Source organism: Suncus etruscus, chromosome 3 (assembly GCF_024139225.1).
Source record: "Suncus etruscus isolate mSunEtr1 chromosome 3, mSunEtr1.pri.cur, whole genome shotgun sequence".
NCBI lineage: Eukaryota > Metazoa > Chordata > Mammalia > Eulipotyphla > Soricidae > Suncus > Suncus etruscus.
Window position 1 is genome coordinate 162,844,573 of NC_064850.1, and position 21,049 is coordinate 162,865,621.

Sequence of the window (21,049 nt, forward strand, 5' to 3'; positions counted from 1 at the left end):
AATACGAGCTATCAAGTTTCTCTCTCTCTCTCTCTCTCTCTCTCTCTCTCTCTCTCTCTCTCTCTCTCTCTCTCTCTGTTAGTTTTGCCAGTGGCCTATCAATCTTGTTTATTTTTTCAAAGAACCAACTTCTGCTTTCGTTGATCTTTTGGATTGTTTTTCGGGTTTCCACTTTATTAATTTCTGCTCTCAGCTTTGTTATTTCCTTCTGCCTCCCTATTTTTGGGTCCTTTTGTTGAGTACTTTTTAATTCTATGAGCTGCGTCATTAAGCTATTCAAGTATGCCCCTTCTTTCCTGATGTGTGCTTGCAAAGCTATAAATTTTCCTCTCAGTACCGCTTTTGCTGTGTTCCATTGATTCTAATAGTTTGTGTCTCCATTGTCATTTTTTTCTAGGAAGGTTTTGATTTCCTCTTTGATTGCATCTGGGACCCACTGGGTATTCAGTATTAGGCTGTTTAACATCCAGGTATTAAAATTTTTCTTCTGTGTCCCTTTGTAGTTCACATATAATTTCAGGGCCTTGTGGTCAGCTAAAGTAGCCTGCAAAATTTCTATCCTCTTGATATTATGGAGGTATGTTTTGTGTGCCAGCATGTAGTCTATCCTGGAGAATGTCCCATGTACATTAGAGAAGAATGTGTATCCAGGCTTCTGGGGGTGGAGTGTCCTGTATATATCTACTAGGCCTCTTTCTTCCATTTCTCTTTTCAGGTCTAGTATATTCTTGTTGGGTTTTAGTCTGGTTGACCTGTCAAGTGTTGTCAATGCTGTGTTGAGGTCTCCCACAATTATTGTGTTGTTATTGATATTATTTTTCAGATTTGTCAACAATTTTATTAAATATTTTGCTGGCCCCTCATTCGGTGCATATATGTTTAGGAGAGTGATTTCTTCCTGCTGTACATATCCCTTGATTATGTCCATCTTTGTCCCTTACAACTCCATTTCAAAAACAAAAAACAAAAAAACTTCATATTAAGTTTACTCATATTTATAGACCAGGCTGTTAGGTGAAAGAGAGCATGTTTTCTTTCATCTTTTGTCTATGTATAGTATTATTCTGCTTATCATTCATTAGCATTTCTCTTCCTCTATTGTAAAAATAAGAGATATATCAAAACATTTTAAAAGAAGAAAACTTTTTGAGAAGTATATTATGCACTGTATAAAGAGAAATCACTCAGTCAAACATATGGACAGCATGAATTGCAGTGCACATTTCCTCTGATTAATTTTTGTTTATATTTTTCTCTGGGGTTATAATAAGATTCAGAAATTATAATGATGTCAGAAACACTTCTAAATTTCCATTTCAGGAGGATTTAAAGATCCCTTCTCAGCACTGTAGGGCTGCTCCTTTGTAATTCCTTAAATAACCAAACAGAAGAACTCTTAACTGTCTCATGCTTGCCAAATTATGAAGCCAATTATATCTACATTCTGAAAATGCCTAGAACCTACAGCATTTGTAATGCTGCAAATATCTTGTGTGACCATTTTCTAGAAACCAGAACATAAATCTAAATTACTTAGATACAGTATTATAATCTTTTCTTTAAGATGACATGAGGGAAGTGTTTAATTTAATGAGGCAGAGGATCCTGGTGTGTAAGTTACATTATATTTTTCATTGCACAAGGGTAAATTATTACTTCAGTCTCCGATATGGTTCCCAGGTGGCCTCAAAGACGCAATGTAGCTTCCAGAAATGCCCACTTTTGGCTTAGGCAATAACTTACTCCATGAGAGTATGCTTTCTGAGAATTACCCATAACATTTTTTACAAAACGCTGAATTTTCTGAAGGTCATTTGCAGATACTAACTAAACTTGATTTTTACTTAAAATAGGGGCATTGGATGAACTGAGAAAACTGCATATTTTATGTCTAACACATTCAGAAAACAAGCCAAAAAATTAAGAAATTAGCTTTAAGGCATATTAAAAATATTACAATATGATATTTTCTGTTATTTGGGGTGGTCTTTAAAAATGTATGACTACAAGAATTAAATATATTATTCTATTTTGAAAAAAAAAACATAGTTCTATTTTGAACTCTATATGTATAGATTGTGTTTTTTTCAAACACACTTTACTTTCAAAGGTAGTACAGAAATTAAGTTAAAACAAACAAAAAAATCCCCTCTCCAATAAGTATGGTAGCATTTGGGTAAATGTTAGAGCTTGACAATTTTCAAAACAGAGCCATTCGTCCAGGCTTTCTGCCAAACCATTACTGGTAATCTGATGACAAGAGATGAAGCAAATGAAAGTGGTGCTGCCTGGCTTAGATATGCATTTGCTAAAAAAGAAGCCAACACATTTCTTATATAAAACACCAAAATTACAATTTAGGAATACACACAATGCTTTTACAAGTCTAGAAATATACACGTTAAAATCAACTGTAAGTCTAAGGCAAACCCAGAAGTAGCAGATAAAGCTAAGGCTGACTGTATCCTTTCTTTATCTTGAGTAGTTTTCATGTATAACAGCATTTCTCTCAATGGCCACAAAGGAAGAAAATAGATTACTCATTTCTGGCCAAGATTTAGGACTGCTTTTTCATGGCTAAATTCAAGTGACTGTGCAGAATCTCTTAATGATCAATAAGTAATTTAAGCTGTGATTTCGATTTATTTAAATGATTTAAATAAACATCTTTAACTTTGCTAAAAATATAATACATATAAATAATAGTAATATAAAAAGAAATCAGGCAGGTATTTTTAGAGGAAAAATGAATATATATTAAGTACAAGGGAAAAGGAATACTGAGTATATAACTGAGTATTCGTATATATTATTTTGACCACTGGAGGGCTCTCAGTTTTGTTTTGTTTTGTTTTTATAATACACTTTATCTTACATCAGTAGGTAGAAAGAGACAGAATTATGTAGTTCAACATTTTGATACTGAATAAAGAAGATGGCTCTTCGTAATAAATAGTGAATTGCAACTTGGAAGATGCTAACAAGCTTAATCTGGATGTAAGAGGCTATGACTCCAAATCCCTGTGCTTGGAATGGTAATAATGCTCTGATGCCTATTACGGGGAACCTAAAAGGCCTCCCCCAAGATCTTGATGATGCTGCCCATACATAATCATCTTTTGACAGATTCAATTAGAACTTTAAAAGCAGGAGAGAAAGACAGACGGAGAGCTGTGTCAGACCCTACACATTTTGTATATTTTAAATAACTGGACAAATATTTGGGGGAATTGGGATCATGCTTAAGTTCTCAAGCCTTAAAAAACAGTTAGGAAACCTGAGATGTAACATGGTCTTTGGTTTGGTTGTTATTTTTTTTTTAATTTTTTATTTTTAATTATGAGAACAAAGATGCAAAGAGGGCAAGGTAAAGTTACAGTGGAAGGATAATCATCCATAAACAGAATTCTCAGTAGTCCCATTGCTGATATCTGAACTTTGAACTTTCAGTCAAAGAACATTAAGAAAAATAAAACAGAACCTATGTACAATTACTTTGTCCCTCAAGCCCCCAGATTGTAATACAGATTATTTCTTAGCAGCACACAAAGCAATCTAAAGCCATAAAACTTATGTAACTCCTTAAACATTGAAGGCAAAGTACTTTTTTACATTTCCATACACATGCATATTAGTTTAAGTTAACCTCAAAAGTTTAAGTGGGTTGTTTTTCTTAAGGATTAGAGTCAAAGGAGCACAGTAAAAATGGTGTTATAGTGGCGATTATTGTTTGCATAGGCCCACCAAAATATGGGGGACATAGAAAGGAAAAGCCTTGCCTAAATACAGGAGACCTTACTCCTGAAGTTTCCTGGCATAAGACCAACTCTAGGCTCCAGGCAAACTAGTTTGTCCAATCCAGGTCATTGTCTGTAGTGCCAATACACTTTTATTTTTCACACAGTCAATGTTGTTGGTATCATGTTTCTGCATTAAAGATCCTGGAATCTGCATATCCTATATTGCAGTCAGGATGGTGCAGAGAGGCCTCTCATTTCACCTCACAATTAAAGGGCAATGCATAGAGCCCTGTCCTGTAAGCATGTCGTTGTTTTTGTCAAGTCTTCTTAGTGTTAAGGGAAGTCTTTTTTGAGCAGGTCGATGTCAGAGCAGTGGTAGGGTCTTGCCTGGTAGACGATTGCTTCCAGGTGTTGTTGTAAAAAAAACCTTGGATGTTTTGTAGATAGCTTCCCTGGTTCAGGGGTCAATGGAGGATGCCCATTCTTCTGAGGCCTGTGCCAGGTCATTATATCAATGTTCAGGGCGTAAGGTCTCATTGCACTACAAGATTTGTGTGTTCCAATTTCTATTAGATAAGAACTTATTTGTATGTATAGTATTTTCCCATTTTAATGTGCCTATGCAAACAAGGAACAATGCCATGTGGTGTTATCAGTGCATATGGGGGCCATAAGAACAAGTCCAACAATCCTCATGACATGGTTCAATCATAAGCATTAAACGGAGGGACTCTTTCACCAAAATTTCTTATTGAACAGCTCACAAAGAGAAGACAAGATAAAAGTGGGTAACTGAAGAGACACAGAAGTCCTGGCATGTGGAGTCTTCTGGGTGCAGCCCCTGCCTTTGTAGTTTGTGTATGCATAGGAGAGGAGTTTCTCTCCCCCACCCTCCCCTCAGGGCCCACTTTGCCAAGCCTGGCACTGAAGACCAGTCTAACGTCCAGGGATCTCAGTCCCCTAGACTAAGTGGTCAGCCCAGGGGGCCTATGGCTAGCTGTCATGCCCAGAGCCCCCAACATACCAGCTAAAGAGACACAGAAGTCCTGGCATGTGGAGTCTTCTGGGTGCAGCCCCTGCCTCTGTAGATTGTGTATGCATAGGGGAGGAGTTCCTTTCCCACACCCTCCCCCCAAGGTTAGTTTTTATTTTTATTGTTGTTCATTTTTATTCATTTTGTAGAATTAAAAAAAAAAACTTTTAAAATTATCTTTGCTTTCAAACCTGTAATTGTGGCTTGAGCACTTTCACAATGATTTCTAGAGGTTTAATTCAGCCCAATTTTGTTAGAGGCTGTATTGTAGGAGAATCATTGATAGTATATTAAACAATGATTTGGGGGCACACTCAACTATGGTCAGAGCTGACTCCTGGCTCTGTGCCCAGGGATCACACCTGGAAGTACTCAGAAAATTGTATTAAAGTTCAGGAGTTTAAGTAAGGTTGGCCACATGCAATGCAGGTGTAGAGCTTGTTTTAAAGATGTGAACATGGTTTTGCTATACAATCAAATGTAATCTCAATTAGTAACTCTATCCAGAAAAAAGGGACGTGAGGTGCAGAAGCAATAGTACAACTGCAGGTTGCTTGGCCTTACACACTGCCAACCTGGGTTCCATCCCCAGCTCTACACATGGTCCTGGGAGCCCTACCAGGAGTGATCCCTAAGCACAGAGTCAGGAGTAAACCCTGTACACTGTATAGTGCGCTCCCCTAAAATGTAACTATGTCTTTTACAAATTGCTACTAGACACTTTACATCAGACTTGCTGAAGGTAAAATGCACACCTTCTAGTATTCAAGTGAGCAATACTAAACATCCGTCTGATGTGAGCTTGTTCTGTTCATAAAGACTATTCACAAAAAGAAAAAATAAAAAAAATGAAAAAAAAATGAAAAAAAAAAAAAGACTATTCACAAAAGTCTAAGTTTTTTCTTAATGTAGTCAGGCATTGTAATGGTGAGGCCTACCCAGAAAATGTTCTAGTTCTTCTTGTTCCTTGCATGCTTTAATAAATGTACCAAATCCCAAAGAGAAAATTCAGAACTGACTTGTGAAATACTATTTATCCTTATCTTTCTTAATTTGAGTGACTGCTCTTCATGTAATAATATAAAGTAGATTTTATAACTGTCCCATCAAGAAGTCAGTTCTGTTATCTTCTCACCTGCTACTTAAAAATATATATCTTCCTTCAATCAGCCTCATAAGAAATCAGCACTTCTTGCAGCTGTCAAAGATTTAACCTTGAGTTGACTATACAGAGTGTGCCAAGGCATCATCTTTAAGTGCTATAATATGTCAGATCACATACCTAGAACACTGTGGCTTAACTCTTTACTTCCCTTCAATATAGATTGAGTGTCATTACTGAGTAACCATTTAATTTTGTTCTTTTGACTACTATGAAAGTTTATTGTGATATATGGCACTTTGATAAAAGAAACAGCAAAAGTATACTGATAGACACTTCATATATTCCCAGCCAAAAGCTCTGCCACAGTGTTCTAGAAATTTGTGCTAGGAAAAAGTTCTCTAAATGTAAACTTAGCGGCTTTCTTTATTGTTAAAGAGAAACAATATGACACAGCAGTTTTCTTTCTTTGTTTTAACTGCCTGCATTCTTTGAGCTAAACTGAATGTTCAGTGCAACTGATGATATAATTTGGGAGTGCCTGATATAATAATTGTTTGGGTTTCTTTTGCTTTTTTGGGCCACACCTGTTTGATGCTCAGGGGTTACTCCTGGCTACACACTCAGAAATCGCCCCTGGCTTGGGGGGACTATATGGGACACCGGGAGATCAAACCATGGTCCTTCTTTGGCTAACGCTTGCAAGGCAGACACCTTACCTCTAGCACCACCTCACCAGCCCCTATAATTATTGTTTTAAAAGTTTGTTTATAATTATACCTTAGCAAAGTTCAATTTGCTTCTCTTCCACAACATCCATCTCTCTCATAGGATGTCATGCATGATCTACATGTGTTGACTGATGTATGCAGATTGTACAGTGTTCCATCATCAAACCAAAAATAGTATTTCTTAAATTAACTCTACTGAGCACTATCTTGTCTTAAATGCTTTCAATAATCAATCAATTTTCATAACATGTTAAACTATTAGTAAGGACTGACATGGCTCTTGCAAAGAATGAACAAATAAAACAATTAAAATTTCCTTTTTCAAAGAACTTTGTTCTATAAATCTTAATTCATATGTTCTCATTTATTTCCCCCCAAAAAATCTTTGCCATTATTTTACCAAAGAAACAGGATGCAGATGCCTATATTTATGAAGGGACTGACATGTATAATATTAGTAAGAGTATGGCACCTAAAACTCCAGTCATATTTTGTAGCCCCTCATTAACTCAGAAATAAATAGAACAAGGGAATCTTCTTTTCTTATGGTATGATTATCTATATTAAGGAGAAGTAAACAGAAAAAGTTGTTGTCATTAATTTTGCAGTGCTTACACTCATCAGTTAATGTAATTACACATTGACATTTTTGGTGGTGTTCTACTTAGCTGTAAACATTTATCTATTAATACACCTTGCTTTTACTTTATAATTATGAAGCACTATATATTAATTTAAATGAATATATTATACTCATGTGAATTAATCATTACTCTGAGAGATTTCATTGCATAAAATAGTTATGAGTAGCTTTCATACTACACTGTTATTGCTATTAAAGTAAGTGCTATCTGTCTATCTTTCCCACAACTTTGGTAAAATAATTTTCTAACATTGAACTGGATCCAGAGTATTTCACCTCTAGAAGGAGTCACTATTAGAGAAGAGGGCACATTTAATTAAGAAGTGGTGAATATCTTGGTTTCAGTTTTTTGCATGAGGAAACTATGACTTAGAAAAACTAGCTATCCCATGACAAAAAGCTTGGAGTAGAACTCATTCCATATTTCTCTGTGTCTTAGGTTTTCACAAATTCATGGCAGTGGTTCTGTAGATTTTCTAATGACTTACTAATCTAAGCTACTGCCTTCCAAAAAGTTCATCCTGCTGTGGTGTATTTATAAAAAGAAGAAAAATATTTTTGATGTGGAAAACTAGGAACAGAAGTATTAGAAATAATATATAGAGCATTTAAATTGGTGGTGACTATAAATCAGTATTTTTTAAAACTCAGTCACATATAATACAACAAACAGACAAATGAAAATATGTTTCAAAGGCCAGACAGATAGATCACAAAGCACTGAGGAGCAATACAAGCCTATTGGCTTCTCAGTTAATTTTTATTATTCCTTTATGCATTTGTCATTTTTGAAAGCTTGTAATCAAAAAACTCATTGTTAAGTCATATCTTTTTTCATGTGCCTTTTAGTCATTTGCATTTCTTCTTTATCGAAATGTCTGTCCATTTCTTCTCCCCATTTTTTGATAGGATTAGATATGAATGTAGAGGGAAGTAAAAGCCTTTCTCAAGTAAGGCGGGGGTGGGGTGGGGAGGAGGGAGATTTGGGATTGGGGATGGGAATGTTGTACTGGTGAAGGGGTGTGTTTTATACATGACAGAAATCATACAACTACAATCATATTTGTAATCACGGTGTTAGAATAAAGATTAAAAGAATAAAAAGTAAGGCCGAGAGATAGCATAGAGATAAGGGTGTTTGCCTTGCATGCAGAAGGACAGTGGTTTGAATCCCGGCATCCCATGTGGTCCCCTGAGCCTGCCAGGAGCGATTTTGACCATAGAGCCAGGAGTAACTTCTGAGCACCACCGGGTATGAACCCCCCCTCAAAATAAATAAGTACTATTAAAGACTTGAATCAAAAGCTAGGTACCACTAAATTTAGAAATAGAAAATGAGTATTCTCATAATTTTTCAACCACATAAAACTGAAGGAAAATGAAATAATCAACATTCTTTCCCAGTTGGGGGAGGGGGACAAACACAGGACCAATAGTTACAAGTGAGGTCAACCAAACTTTCCAAATTACCTATTAACTAACCTTAAGTACAACTCATCAAAGAAAAGGGGCTGGAAAGGGAGGGAACTTAACACACTCACACACCCTCTTAGTAGTAAGGCCTTCCTCATTAAAAACATTATATCAAAGGGATAAGGACATCACAATGAAACTGCAAGAAATATTCCTGATGAGCAGCAGTGTAACGATTCAAAAATAAGATCTTAGTTAACTGTATCCAGCATTATCTAAAAAGACTCACACGTTATCAAGCAGGAATGATTCCAGAAATGTAAGCAAGGAATCTCTTGAACATACGCAAATCAAACGACACACTCCACTGATGATTTTCACTCTTCTTTGAACTCTTTGGGTAATAACCAGTGCTTCATGGGGTCACTCCTGCAGTTTCTGGAAGCCTGTGAAGCACAGGGGTCTTTTTTTATTCTACATTTTATGAAATGAACAATACCAAGGCACAAAGTAGAATAATAATTATTTTAAAGTCGATTGAAATCATTGCATTCACTTCTCCTACTATGACTAATAAACATTTTATTTGCGAGGGGGGTAAAACTGGTTCCCGTGGGCAAGAACCAGGTCGCCCTGGTAAGTAACCGTCTGCCAAAAAGTCCACGTTGTTTCCGATCTTCTTCAAAGCAAGCCAAGTTCCTATTTCAGTAGTGATGGAAACCTAGGTGATTGTTGGAGGGAGCACCTTCTTCTGAGTGGCTCCTGTGCCCCGTTGGCTCCACCCACATCGCCACACTCACACATCCTCCAAAACGGTCTTCAGCCCTCAGTTTCCCCTCGACTTCCCTCAACTTCTAGACACAGCAACCCCCAGCACTCATCTGTTCGGCTGAGGCTTCCTCTTGGTTGCTTCTCCAAACTCGTCCCCAGGTGTTCTTCTCCCTTCCAACCGAATCGATTTCCTCATCCGCATCGGACTGGAAGCCTTGGCCTGACTTGTTCAGGGTCTTCATGCTGCCAGGCATCTTGCTCTGGTCTTCACCTCCTTGGGAAGATGTCGCCTCCCCGTCCTTCACTCCACTCTCTGCAGAGCCACGCAGCCACAGCAAGAAGTCCAACTCTCCGCCAACTGCATCGAAGCGACCCACAAGTGTGTCCTTCTCGAGCAGAGCAGCTAACAGAGAGTCTTCCGTGTCTTCATACTCTTTCAAAATCGGTCCAAGTCGTTCACCTAGGTTTCCATTTTCGTCCAAGGCCATATGATATTCGGAGTTTTTGCTCTCTATACACGCAGAGAGCCGCTTCAGCTTTCGCCACCAAGAGAAGAGAACAAGGACCATTCCCCAAACAACAACGGAGGTCACCCACTGCAGTGGGGACCCATAGAGATCAGGGTCTGGCATCCTGAGGCTCAAAGGCGCAGCCACCAGGACTGAGCACACGTACAGAAACGCCACCAACCTCTCTGCCGCCATGGCGCAAGGCCACCTTGGCTACGAACAGTGGAACCAGGCAACCCCAATGGGCCAGAAAGGGCCAGAATTCCATCGGAGCAAACCACTGTGGGGTTGCCCGCAGGGGACTGTGATGGGAACACCTCGGCCTCCTGGCTCCAGTGTCCCCGCTGGTAACCTGGGGAGCCCTCCCATCTTGGTGACATCTAACAAATATCGATATCTTTGGGGATCAGGGCGATATACAGCAGATAGGTTGTTGGTTTTGCAAATGGCAGACCTGGGTTCCACCCACGGCCACACCCCACCCCCATTTAAGTTCTTCTGAGTCCTGCCACGAGTGACCCCTAGAGCCAGGGATAACTATGTAATAATTGGATTTGTTTATCTCGAAGGGGACCTACCTTTTTAATCTGATGGTTTTTAAATGACTGCTTCGTTTTCACTTATTTGTATCTATTGAGCGCACTTTAAAATTTTCTCAAGTGGAAATAAATATCGTAAGAATTAATTCTAATTTTGACTTTCAGTGAGTTGACATTTTTCATTGATCCACTGTGCAAAATTAATGTTTTTCTTGAACATCAAAATTGTATTTTTTAAGAAAACATCCTATGTTTTTTCTTTAATTTCTCAAATTTTACTTTATTCTATTTCCTAATTTACTGCTTGAATAGCGTATTTTAAGATCATATTTATTTATATTAAAGATGTTCATGCTTGTTTCATATATTTATGTGCCCTTTTTTCTTTTTAATTTCACTATTACTAACACTGAAAATGTTCAGATATGCACACACAAACATACATACAAAATATGAGCATGAGAACTAAAGTTATAATATAGTAGAAAGAATACTTACCTTACATTAATTACAGATGAGTTTGAACCCTGGAATCCTATGAAGTCCCTAAATCCTACAAGAAGTGGCATACTGAGCATAGAGCAGGTATCGCTTGTAATACTGTGATCTACTTGCAAAATTAATGTTTTTCATGGACTTCAAAATTTTATTAACTATAGAAATCATTTAAGGCTGTTTTCTTTAATTTCTCAAATTTTTCTTTATTGTTCTATTTCCTAATTCTACCGCATATGGTCATAGCATATTTAAAAATTAAATGTATTTATTTATAGATGTTCAGGCTTCTTTCATATATGTGTCCTTGAATGAGGGAAGTAGAATGAGGGAAGGAGAAAGCCTGTCTGTAGTACAGACGGGGGTGGGGGGCACAAGGGAGATTTGGGACACTGGTGATGGGAATGTTGCACTGGTTAATGGGCGTGTTCTTTATATGACTGAAATCCAACTACAATCATATTTGTATTCAAGGTGTTTAAATAAATATATTACAAATAAAAAAAAGAACATACTAACTTAAAAATGCTTTGAAACAGGGACTGGAGCAATATCACAGTAGGTAGGGCCTTTGCCTTGCATAAAGCTGACCTGGATTTGATCTCCTGCATCTTACATGGTTTCCTTGGATTGCCAGGAGTGATTTCTGAGCACAGAGCCAGGAACCCTCAGTAACCCCCGAGTGCAGCTGGATGTGACCCCTAATCCAAAGAAAGTTATAAAATATTATGATCATAATGGAATGTATTAAGTTTGTAAGACTATACAAAATAGCTAAACAGAAAACTACAATTTTTGAAGATAGAAAAAGAAGAGAGTCATGAAAATACAATTTAAAATAATGTAATGCAATGGTCATATATGATCATTTCAATCAAATGAATCATATATAGAAATAGAATATGCAACTATAGGAATATGATATCTATAGTGGGCTAAATGTAAGAATAACCCAATTGTCCTAATATATTGATGTAAAAATTATGCTTGTGAATTATTCTAGGTTATCACTCTTGAGTGATGACCAGGTTTTCACAGGGAATCCTGTGGTCCATAGTTCAATTTAAGAATATAAAAGGTACATGCTAATGTTTTGGTATGAAATCATGTTATTCCCATTAAAATATTTTTTGATGTTGTTTAACAAAATCAATCAAGATAGCTGACTCTAAGAATTATTTTCATGGCAATCTAATACTGCACATAGCATGCTTTGTTATTCTTTGCTTCTTTAAAGAATAATGCTGCCATTTTTACTTTATATAACATCCTCTCTTGTTGGTTAAATAGATTGACTCCCTAATCAGCAAGGAAGATTTGTTTAAGAAGATAGCTTCAGGACTGAAGAGACAGGACAGAGGTTAAGGTCCATGACTTAACATGTGTTTGACACTTCTTCAAACCCTAACACCACATAGTTCCTAGGCAAAGCACGGGCTGTTGTAGCACTGGCATGCATGCATGATCCCTGGCATTGTAGGGCCCGGAGAATGAGCATTGCATCCTCAGGTCCTTGAGGTATGACCCCCTAAAACAAACAGTCACTAACATAGCTTTATAAACATAATGGAGAATTTGCATCATATATAGTTTCATAATAACTTTGTTTTGCTTTTGGGATTATACTCAGATGTTCAGGAGTTCATTCTGGCTCTGTACTCAGGAATCACTCCTGATACTGCTTGGGGGATCATATAGAATGCCAAGGATCAAATCCAGGCAAGCACCTTACCATCCACTGTACCATCTCTCTGGCTCCTTATAATAAATTTGATTAGTAATTATAACATGAATTATTTTTACTGAGATGCTGCTAGATGAATTTACTAACAATATTTGGCTTACAAAACAAACTGTACCTTGCATATGGCTGATCTATATTTGATTCCCAATACCCTTTATTGTTCTTTAAGCACTGCCAGGAGTTATTCTTGAACACAAAGCCAGTAGTAAGCCCTCAGTAGAACTAGGTGTGGCTCAAAAGACCTCCTAAAACAAAAAAAATAATGAGACAATAAATTTTTAACAGTGTAATTAACAGGCTAAGAATATAAGTGTCTCACTAAATTGAAGATATAAATTTACTAGGTATGATACACATGTCTAAATATGACCAAATGAAATACAGACCTTAGACTAAATGAAGGTAATCAAGTAATAATAAAAATGTCTTTCTGCATCACCTATATGTTTATTAACTCAAGATTTATAATTATAACAAATAAAATTATTATGTGAGAATATAAAATTTTGATACGCTAAGAGGTTATGGGAAGTGTTCTGAAAAAGCAATTCTTTAAAAATACATCAAGCATGATTTACCTGGATGAATGAAAAAAAACAAAACTCAAAGAACACAATGCAATCTGAATATTGTATATAAGATAAGAAAAACAATTCTTCATAAATGGATCACTAACCTGGTATCTTTCTTACAAAGCTACATATTATGTCTCAAGATTAAATATATCACTGTTACATGATGTAAACTCATTGCCAAATTATTAGAAACAACTATAGAATTTATATGACACAAAACTATTTCTTGCCTTTTAACTACCAGTTTATTAAAATACTATGACTTACTGGTGCTTATTAGCTGATGATCAATGCAGAAGAATCATTTTATATGTTACTTACTAGATTTTTCAGATGCTATGTCTATTTATGAACTCTAAGCCAGGCTGGGCTCAAATGACTTATATCAGGCTAGAAGGAAGTAATAAGACAAAAGGACACTATGGGGAACAAACAGGGACCTGGAATGAGTGGATTGAGAAGGAGCCTGTGGAAACTGGAAACAATTTATTAATCTGGATTTAAAGATTCAGCTGCATGATGAGAAAATAAACACAATTTGTACAAGTACCACTTAATACGCTTATTGTTTCCTCAATATCATAATTTTCCTGAAAATATTCTTGTTCTCAAGAGTCAATTGGATTGGGTTGTTTGGGGGTTGTGTGTTAACTGAGTGGAAAAATTTCAGTCAGTCAAATCTTAATTGAATGAGCCCATAGAATTTTTTTTGTCTGTAAGACTCATCTGTGCTTAGAGACTTTAACTAAGCAGACTTTTTCCCTTCTAATAATGATGCTGGGTTAATTTTGTTCTGGCATTCGTGCCTAGCTCCTTTGCATCTGACTCATTAGAAAGAAATGAGCTCCACTGGTAAGCATGGGTATGATGAAGTATGTCTACTTAGAGGGAAATTCCACTAAATAGCCACCATTTGTACCAGTCTTGGACCACTGAATTTATCAACTGATGGAAAAATTTTCTACATTATGGCTACACAGGACCAATAAGTATTTCCCGGATATAAACTCTCATCAGCTATGCCCATATGGGAAACCCTTGGAAAACTCTATCTACATAACTTATTTAAAAAGATGTAAAATAGAGCAGTATCAAAGTCTTAAGAAAATTATGGCACATAATTTTATTTGATCTACTTCCATATTCTGGACAGAAATGGAATAATCTACCCTGATGTTTCTCTTCATATGGTCTTCCCTACTTAGTGTGATTGCTCTGTTGGCTACTGGAAAATTATAGGCTCTTTCTCTTCTCAGCTACTAAAGATGAGATAATCAGTTTGTAATTCCCAAAGATATTTCTCCTTAAAATCGCTTTTTCATAAAGTTCTTGTTTTCAAATTCAGCACAGCTTCTTATGGCTCCTAAAATATCTGAGTATAGATTGTTTCAGGACACAAATCTTGCTTTTCATGGGGGTACTGCCACATCTATTTCTCTCACACTGTTTTCACAATGCTAATCCATTAGATCTGTTTTTCATCTACTCCCTAATCGTGGAACAGGGCTGACTAAATATGTACTTCTGTTTTAGTTACAAGATTTCACAGAACACTTACTGCAAGTTATACACACACACACACACACACACACACACACACACACACACACACACACTCATTAGTTCTCAGTATGTGTCTAAGGTGATAACATTACACATCTGTCTAGTACCTTAAAGATTCTAAACTGTTTAGAGAAAGTATATAAAACAATTATTCAGAAAAGCAATCAGTTACAGGCAAGCTTTCCAGTGTTCTCCACATTAGACAACAATTTTTAGGTGGCACTCTACAACTGGACAAACTATAAGGAAATTGCTGTTTCTATCAGATCAAGGTTGGAGTTCTCATCTTTGCATTAATGACAATCCAGTTCTCGCTGACCCTTTCTTACAAAACATATCAATCCTTCTGATGTGTCACAAAGATTGTCTGCTTTAGCAAGGTCAGCATTTGAAGACTGTGTAGCACAAGGCAATATTATATCCTGTGCTTATTTGTTTTGATCATTTCAGGTTTTCCATTCTACAACTTCTATTTGAGGCCTTTCCCAGCCTATAGCAGGGTTCATCTTCTCTAGATTACTATTTAAACTATACATATAATACACATGTTTGCCTCTCACAGCCCTTTATAGAGACCTTTTGTCTCATATCTAATTGTATATTCTATGATATTCTTTTTTTGTTTGTTTGTTTGTTTTTAGTCCTACCCGGCTATGCTCAGCGGTTACTCCTGGCTCTATGCTCAGAAATCGCTCCTGGCAGACTTGGGGGACTATATGGGTTGCTGGGATTCGAACCACTATCCTTCTGCATGCAAGGCAAACGTACTACCTCCATGCTATCTCTCTGGCCCCTATAATATTCTTCTACTTATAAATTATGCATATTATATTTTCAATTTTTAAGTTGTTAAATACTGTGATTTACAAAGTTATTCATGATTGAGTTTTGGGTATGCAATATTACAACTCTAATCCTTTCATCACTGCCTATTTCCCTCCACCAATGTCCCCAATTTCTTCTATTCCCCATTCTTTCCTGATGACTGGTACTTTTTTCTGCTTCTCCCCTCTTTTAGGCACTATGGATTGCAATATTGGCAATGACAAGATATGCATGTCAGTTTACTTCCTTTCAGGACTTTGTCCTTCCCTGTATTATTTCCTTATGTCACTGTCATTGTTTTATATGACATTAGAGATTGTGCCAATTGGATTTAGTTTCACTACTACCCAAAGTATTTTCATCTTGGGTAAAACAAGCAAAACACATAACAACCATCCTCCAATATATCATGACCTCTAGATAAACTGTATGCCTATTAACTCCTCTTTTGTCTCTGAAGGTATCTAAGAAAGAAGTTTTCACAAAAATTACTTAACAATAGTTGCAAATTAGGTTACTATTAAATTCTAACTAGGTTTAATATATTAACTTGCCACACTGCCCTCTTTTGAGAAATCGTTCCAAAGATAAAAATGACTATACTTTAATACACCATATTAACAGTTGTCATCTGTGAAGAAAACAAAAATTTGATGCTTCTCTAATTTATTCATTCAACAATATTAAATATCTAGTTAATATAAATCAACCAGTTGTGCTGTCAGACCATGAGTACTTCAGAGGCACTTGCTATATGAAATGCAAAAATAAATGTTGAGCACTCAGAAGGTCCTTTATAAAGAACTGCTCATAAATCAATATTGTGTTCTTCTTAGTCTACGATTTTATATTATTGTTCAATTCCTGCCTTCAAAATGTTTATAATTTAACATAGCTGTTGGACATTGTCCTGTCTTCCTCCCTCTAACTACAAGGGAAGAATATATCCAACATTCAGGTATTGAAATATATAGACATTAAATAAAGATAAATAACAAAATATTAAAATCAATATGCCTATTTTTGATAAAGTAAAATAAAAATGATCTTTTTTATAACATCTAATAAAATTTCTTGACAAGCCTTGACTAGCATTTTTGCTCTATTGATATGATATTTTCTAGAATTTTTTTCTTTCTTAACCTTAGGAGTTGAAAGTATGTTGACAGTTGTGCTTTCAGTATACAAAGTTACAACATCTTTACCAGCATACAATACCCAAGACCTTCCACTACTGTCTTTATGTCACTTCTTATCTTCCTCTTTCTTCCTCCTTTACCTCTTTCCAACACTGCTTAGTAATCTGTTGGTATCTAAAGGTCAAGGACTTAGACAGTCAACAATATCAACAAAACCTTTATACCATGCCTTTGGGTAATTTTAATTAAAATTCAGTTCAAATAAATCTTTTATGCCTAGCAAAAGCATCTGCCATATTTTTCCCACTTAAGAAAATGAGCTGAAAATATGAGCATTTTCCACTTATAAAAATGCTGTGTCTGTGTAAAGTTAAAATATCTTCCAATTGCAATTTCAACATATTCTGAAGAATTACAGCTTTAATATGCAACTCTCAGTAAGCAACATTGATGCGTCATTCAGTGACATGACTGCCCCCCCACACACACACACAATGCCTTCTCTCAGCCTGAGCTTAATTCTTCAAACCATTAGCTTACTCTTAGTCTCTTTAGCTGCTTCATGACCAGGACATACACATTGCCGGCCATATAATAGGTTCTCAAACTTTTTTTAAATAAATACATAAGTTGATTAATTTATGGAGATAATGGCTTCATCTTAGCCTTTTAGTTTTTAGTTATTTTAGTTTTAGTTATTTTAGATTTGGTTTTAGTTATTCATTCCTTCCCATAGTGTATTCGTAAATCAAAGATCTTCTTTCAGTGCCTGTGATTAATTAGAGAAAATTGTATAAAGAACAAAAATGCTATTGAAAGATAGATCCTTCTGTCTAAACAGAAAGGAAAATTTTTTGAATCTATATTTTGTTAGAAAGGTCCCTTACCTGTCAAAAATCTCTTAAAACTCAACTTTAAGGAAGATGTATTATGAATGGAGCTCTGTTGATTTATGCTTATCGCAGCTCTGACAGAACCAAAATTAAAGTCTAAAGTGTTTTTGTATCTAATCTTGAAGATGATATCTTTGATAATAAGACAAAATTTTGTTTCCTGCTTTGGTGAAACCTACATATTTTGATTGATGAATCCACAGGATTACCATTTTGTATAGAGTCAGTGATTATTCTATTTAAAAGGTATCCTATGAGTTTTGGGTTTGTTGATCTTGTCATGAACCTGATCATAGAATAACAGCTCTCTTTCCTCTCTCATGGTATCTTACAAGAAGAAAAAACCTTCTTGTAAATCATGTAAACCATGTCCTATCTAATAAACTGACATATTGGTTAGTGCAATGTTGATTACTGATAACAATTCAAATTATTCTTGGGATAGAAAGCATGAGTGAGCTACAAAAATTTACACAATTTTTGATTTTTTATTAAAAATGCAGTGCCAGTTCCTACATACTTTAGTACTTACTGAAAATGTATACTGCTGAATATGTAGTCATGTCCATACAATTTTCTTTTTATCTTTTGTTAATTTAATATCTTTATTTATACAATTTGATTACAAACATGATTGTAGTTGGGTTTCAGTCATAGAAAGAACAAACCCCTTCACCAGTGCAACATTTCCATCACCAATGCCCCAAATCTCCCACCTCCCTACCCATCTGCCTATATTTGAGACAGGCTTTCTACTTCCTTCTTTCATTCACACTGTTATGTTAGTTGTCAGTGTAGTTCTTTCTCTAACTGCAGTCACCACTCTTCGTGTTTAACTTCATATCATGAGCTGGACATTACAGCCCTCATCTCTATTGTTTCTGTCTTTTATTTTTCTTAAAACCCATAGATGAGTGAGACTATTCTGTGTCTATCTCTCTCTCCCTCTGACTTGTTTCACTCAGCATAATAGATTCTATGTACACCCATGTATAGGAAAATTTCATAATTTCATGTCTCCTGACAGCTGTATAATATTCTATTGTATATATATATATATATATATATATATATATATATATATATACATACACCACAGTTTCTTTAGCCATTCATCTGTTGAAGGGCATCTTGGTGGTTTCCAAAGTCTGGCTATTGTAAATAGTGGTGCAATGAATATTGGTGTGAGGAAGGAATTTTTGAATTGTATTTTGTGTTCCCTAGTGTATATTCCTAGAAATGGTATAGCTGGATCATATGGGAGTTCAATTTCCAGTTTTTTGAGGAATCTCCATATTGTTTTCCATAAAGACTGAACTAGACAGCATTCTCACCAACAGTGAATGAGAGTTCTTCCTCGCCACATCGCCTTCAGCAACGATTGCTTTTGATCTTTGTGATATGTGCCAGTCTCTGTGGTGTGAGATAATATCTCATTGTTGTTTTGATTTACATCTCCCTGATAATTAGTGATGTGGATCATTTTTTCATGTGTCTTTTGGAATAGGCTTGAGTACTCAGAGAATGTTCCCCAGATACAGTCACTTAATTCTTGATAAAGGGGCAAGAAATACTAAATGGAACAAGGAAAGTTTCTTCAACAAGTAGTGTTGGCAAAACTGGTTAGCCACTTGCAAAAAAAGCAAACTCAGAACCCCATCTAACACCATGTACATAGGTAAAATCCAAATGCATTAAATATCTTGAGATCAGGCCTGAAACCATAACGTATATAGAACAACACATAGGGAAAACACTATGATATTGAGACTAAAGCCATCTTCAAGGGGGAAACAGCACTCTTCAAACAAGGGGAAGCAGAAATAAACATATGGAAATATTTTAAGCTGAGAAGCTTCTGCACATCAAAGAAAATAATGCTTAGGATACAAAAGCCAGCCACAGAATGGGAGAAACTATTGACCCATCATATAAGGGGCTAATATTAAAAATAAACTGACAGAACTTTACAAGAAAAAAACATCTAATCCCATCAAAAATGGGAAAAAGAAATTGATAGACACTTTGATAAAGAAGAAATACAAATGGCCAAAAGGCACATGAAAAAATGCTCCACATCACTAATCATCAGGGAGATGCAAATCAAAACAACTATGAGGTACCACCTCACACCACAGAGATTGGCACACATCACAAAGAATGAGAACAAGCAGTGTGGCGGGGATGTGGAGAGAAAGGAACTCTTATCCACTGCTGGTGGGAATGCTGTCTAGTTCAACATTTATGGAAAGCAATATGGAGATTCCTCCAAAAACTGGAAATCGAGCTCCCATATGACCCAGCTATACCAATCCTAGGAATATACCCTAGAAACACAAAAATACAATACAAAAATCCCTTCCTTACACCTATATTCATTGCAGCACTATTTACCATAGCAAGACTCTGGAAACAACCAAGATGCCCTTCAACAGATGAATGGCTAAAGAAACTGTGGTACATATACACAATGGAATATTATACAGCTATCAGGAGAGATGAAGTCATGAAATTTTTCTATAAATGGATGTACATGATATCTATTATGCTGAGTGAAATAAGTAAGAGAGAGAGAAAGATGCAGAATGGTTTCACTCATCTATGTGTTATAAGAAAAATGAAAGACATTCTTGCAATAATTTTCAGAGACAAAAGAGAGGAGGGCTGGAAGTTACAGCCCACTTCATGAACCTCACCACAAAGAGTGATGAGTTTAGTTAGATAAATAACTACATTGCGAACTATCTTAACAATGAGAATGTATGAGGGAAATAGAAAGCCTGTCCAGAGTAGAGGCAGGGATACAGTGGGAGGAGAGAGATTTGGGACATTGGTGGTGAGAATGTTGTACTGGTGATGAGGGGGTGTCCTCTTTTATGACTGAAACCCAACCACAATCATGTTTGTAACCAATATGTTTAAAGAAAATATTATTAAAAAAAGGAAAATTAGAATTATTTCTTACGATATTTATTTCCACTTGAGAAAATTTTAAAGTGCGCTCAATAGATACAAATAAGTGAAAACGAAGCAGTCATTTAAAAACCATCAGATTAAAAAGGTAGGTCCCCTTCGAGATAAACAAATCCAATTATTACATAGTTATCCCTGGCTCTAGGGGTCACTCGTGGCAGGACTCAGAAGAACTTAAATGGGGGTGGGGTGTGGCCGTGGGTGGAACCCAGGTCTGCCATTTGCAAAACCAACAACCTATCTGCTGTATATCGCCCTGATCCCCAAAGATATCGATATTTGTTAGATGTCACCAAGATGGGAGGGCTCCCCAGGTTACCAGCGGGGACACTGGAGCCAGGAGGCCGAGGTGTTCCCATCA

The 21,049-nt window shown here is 36.2% G+C and overlaps 1 protein-coding gene across 5 annotated transcripts in view; it reads left to right on the plus strand.

Moving 5' to 3' along the window:
- DTNA (dystrobrevin alpha) overlaps positions 1-21,049 on the plus strand; it is a 376,270-nt gene that overhangs the window by 105,092 nt on the left and 250,129 nt on the right. The gene's annotated exons all lie outside the window — the stretch shown is intronic.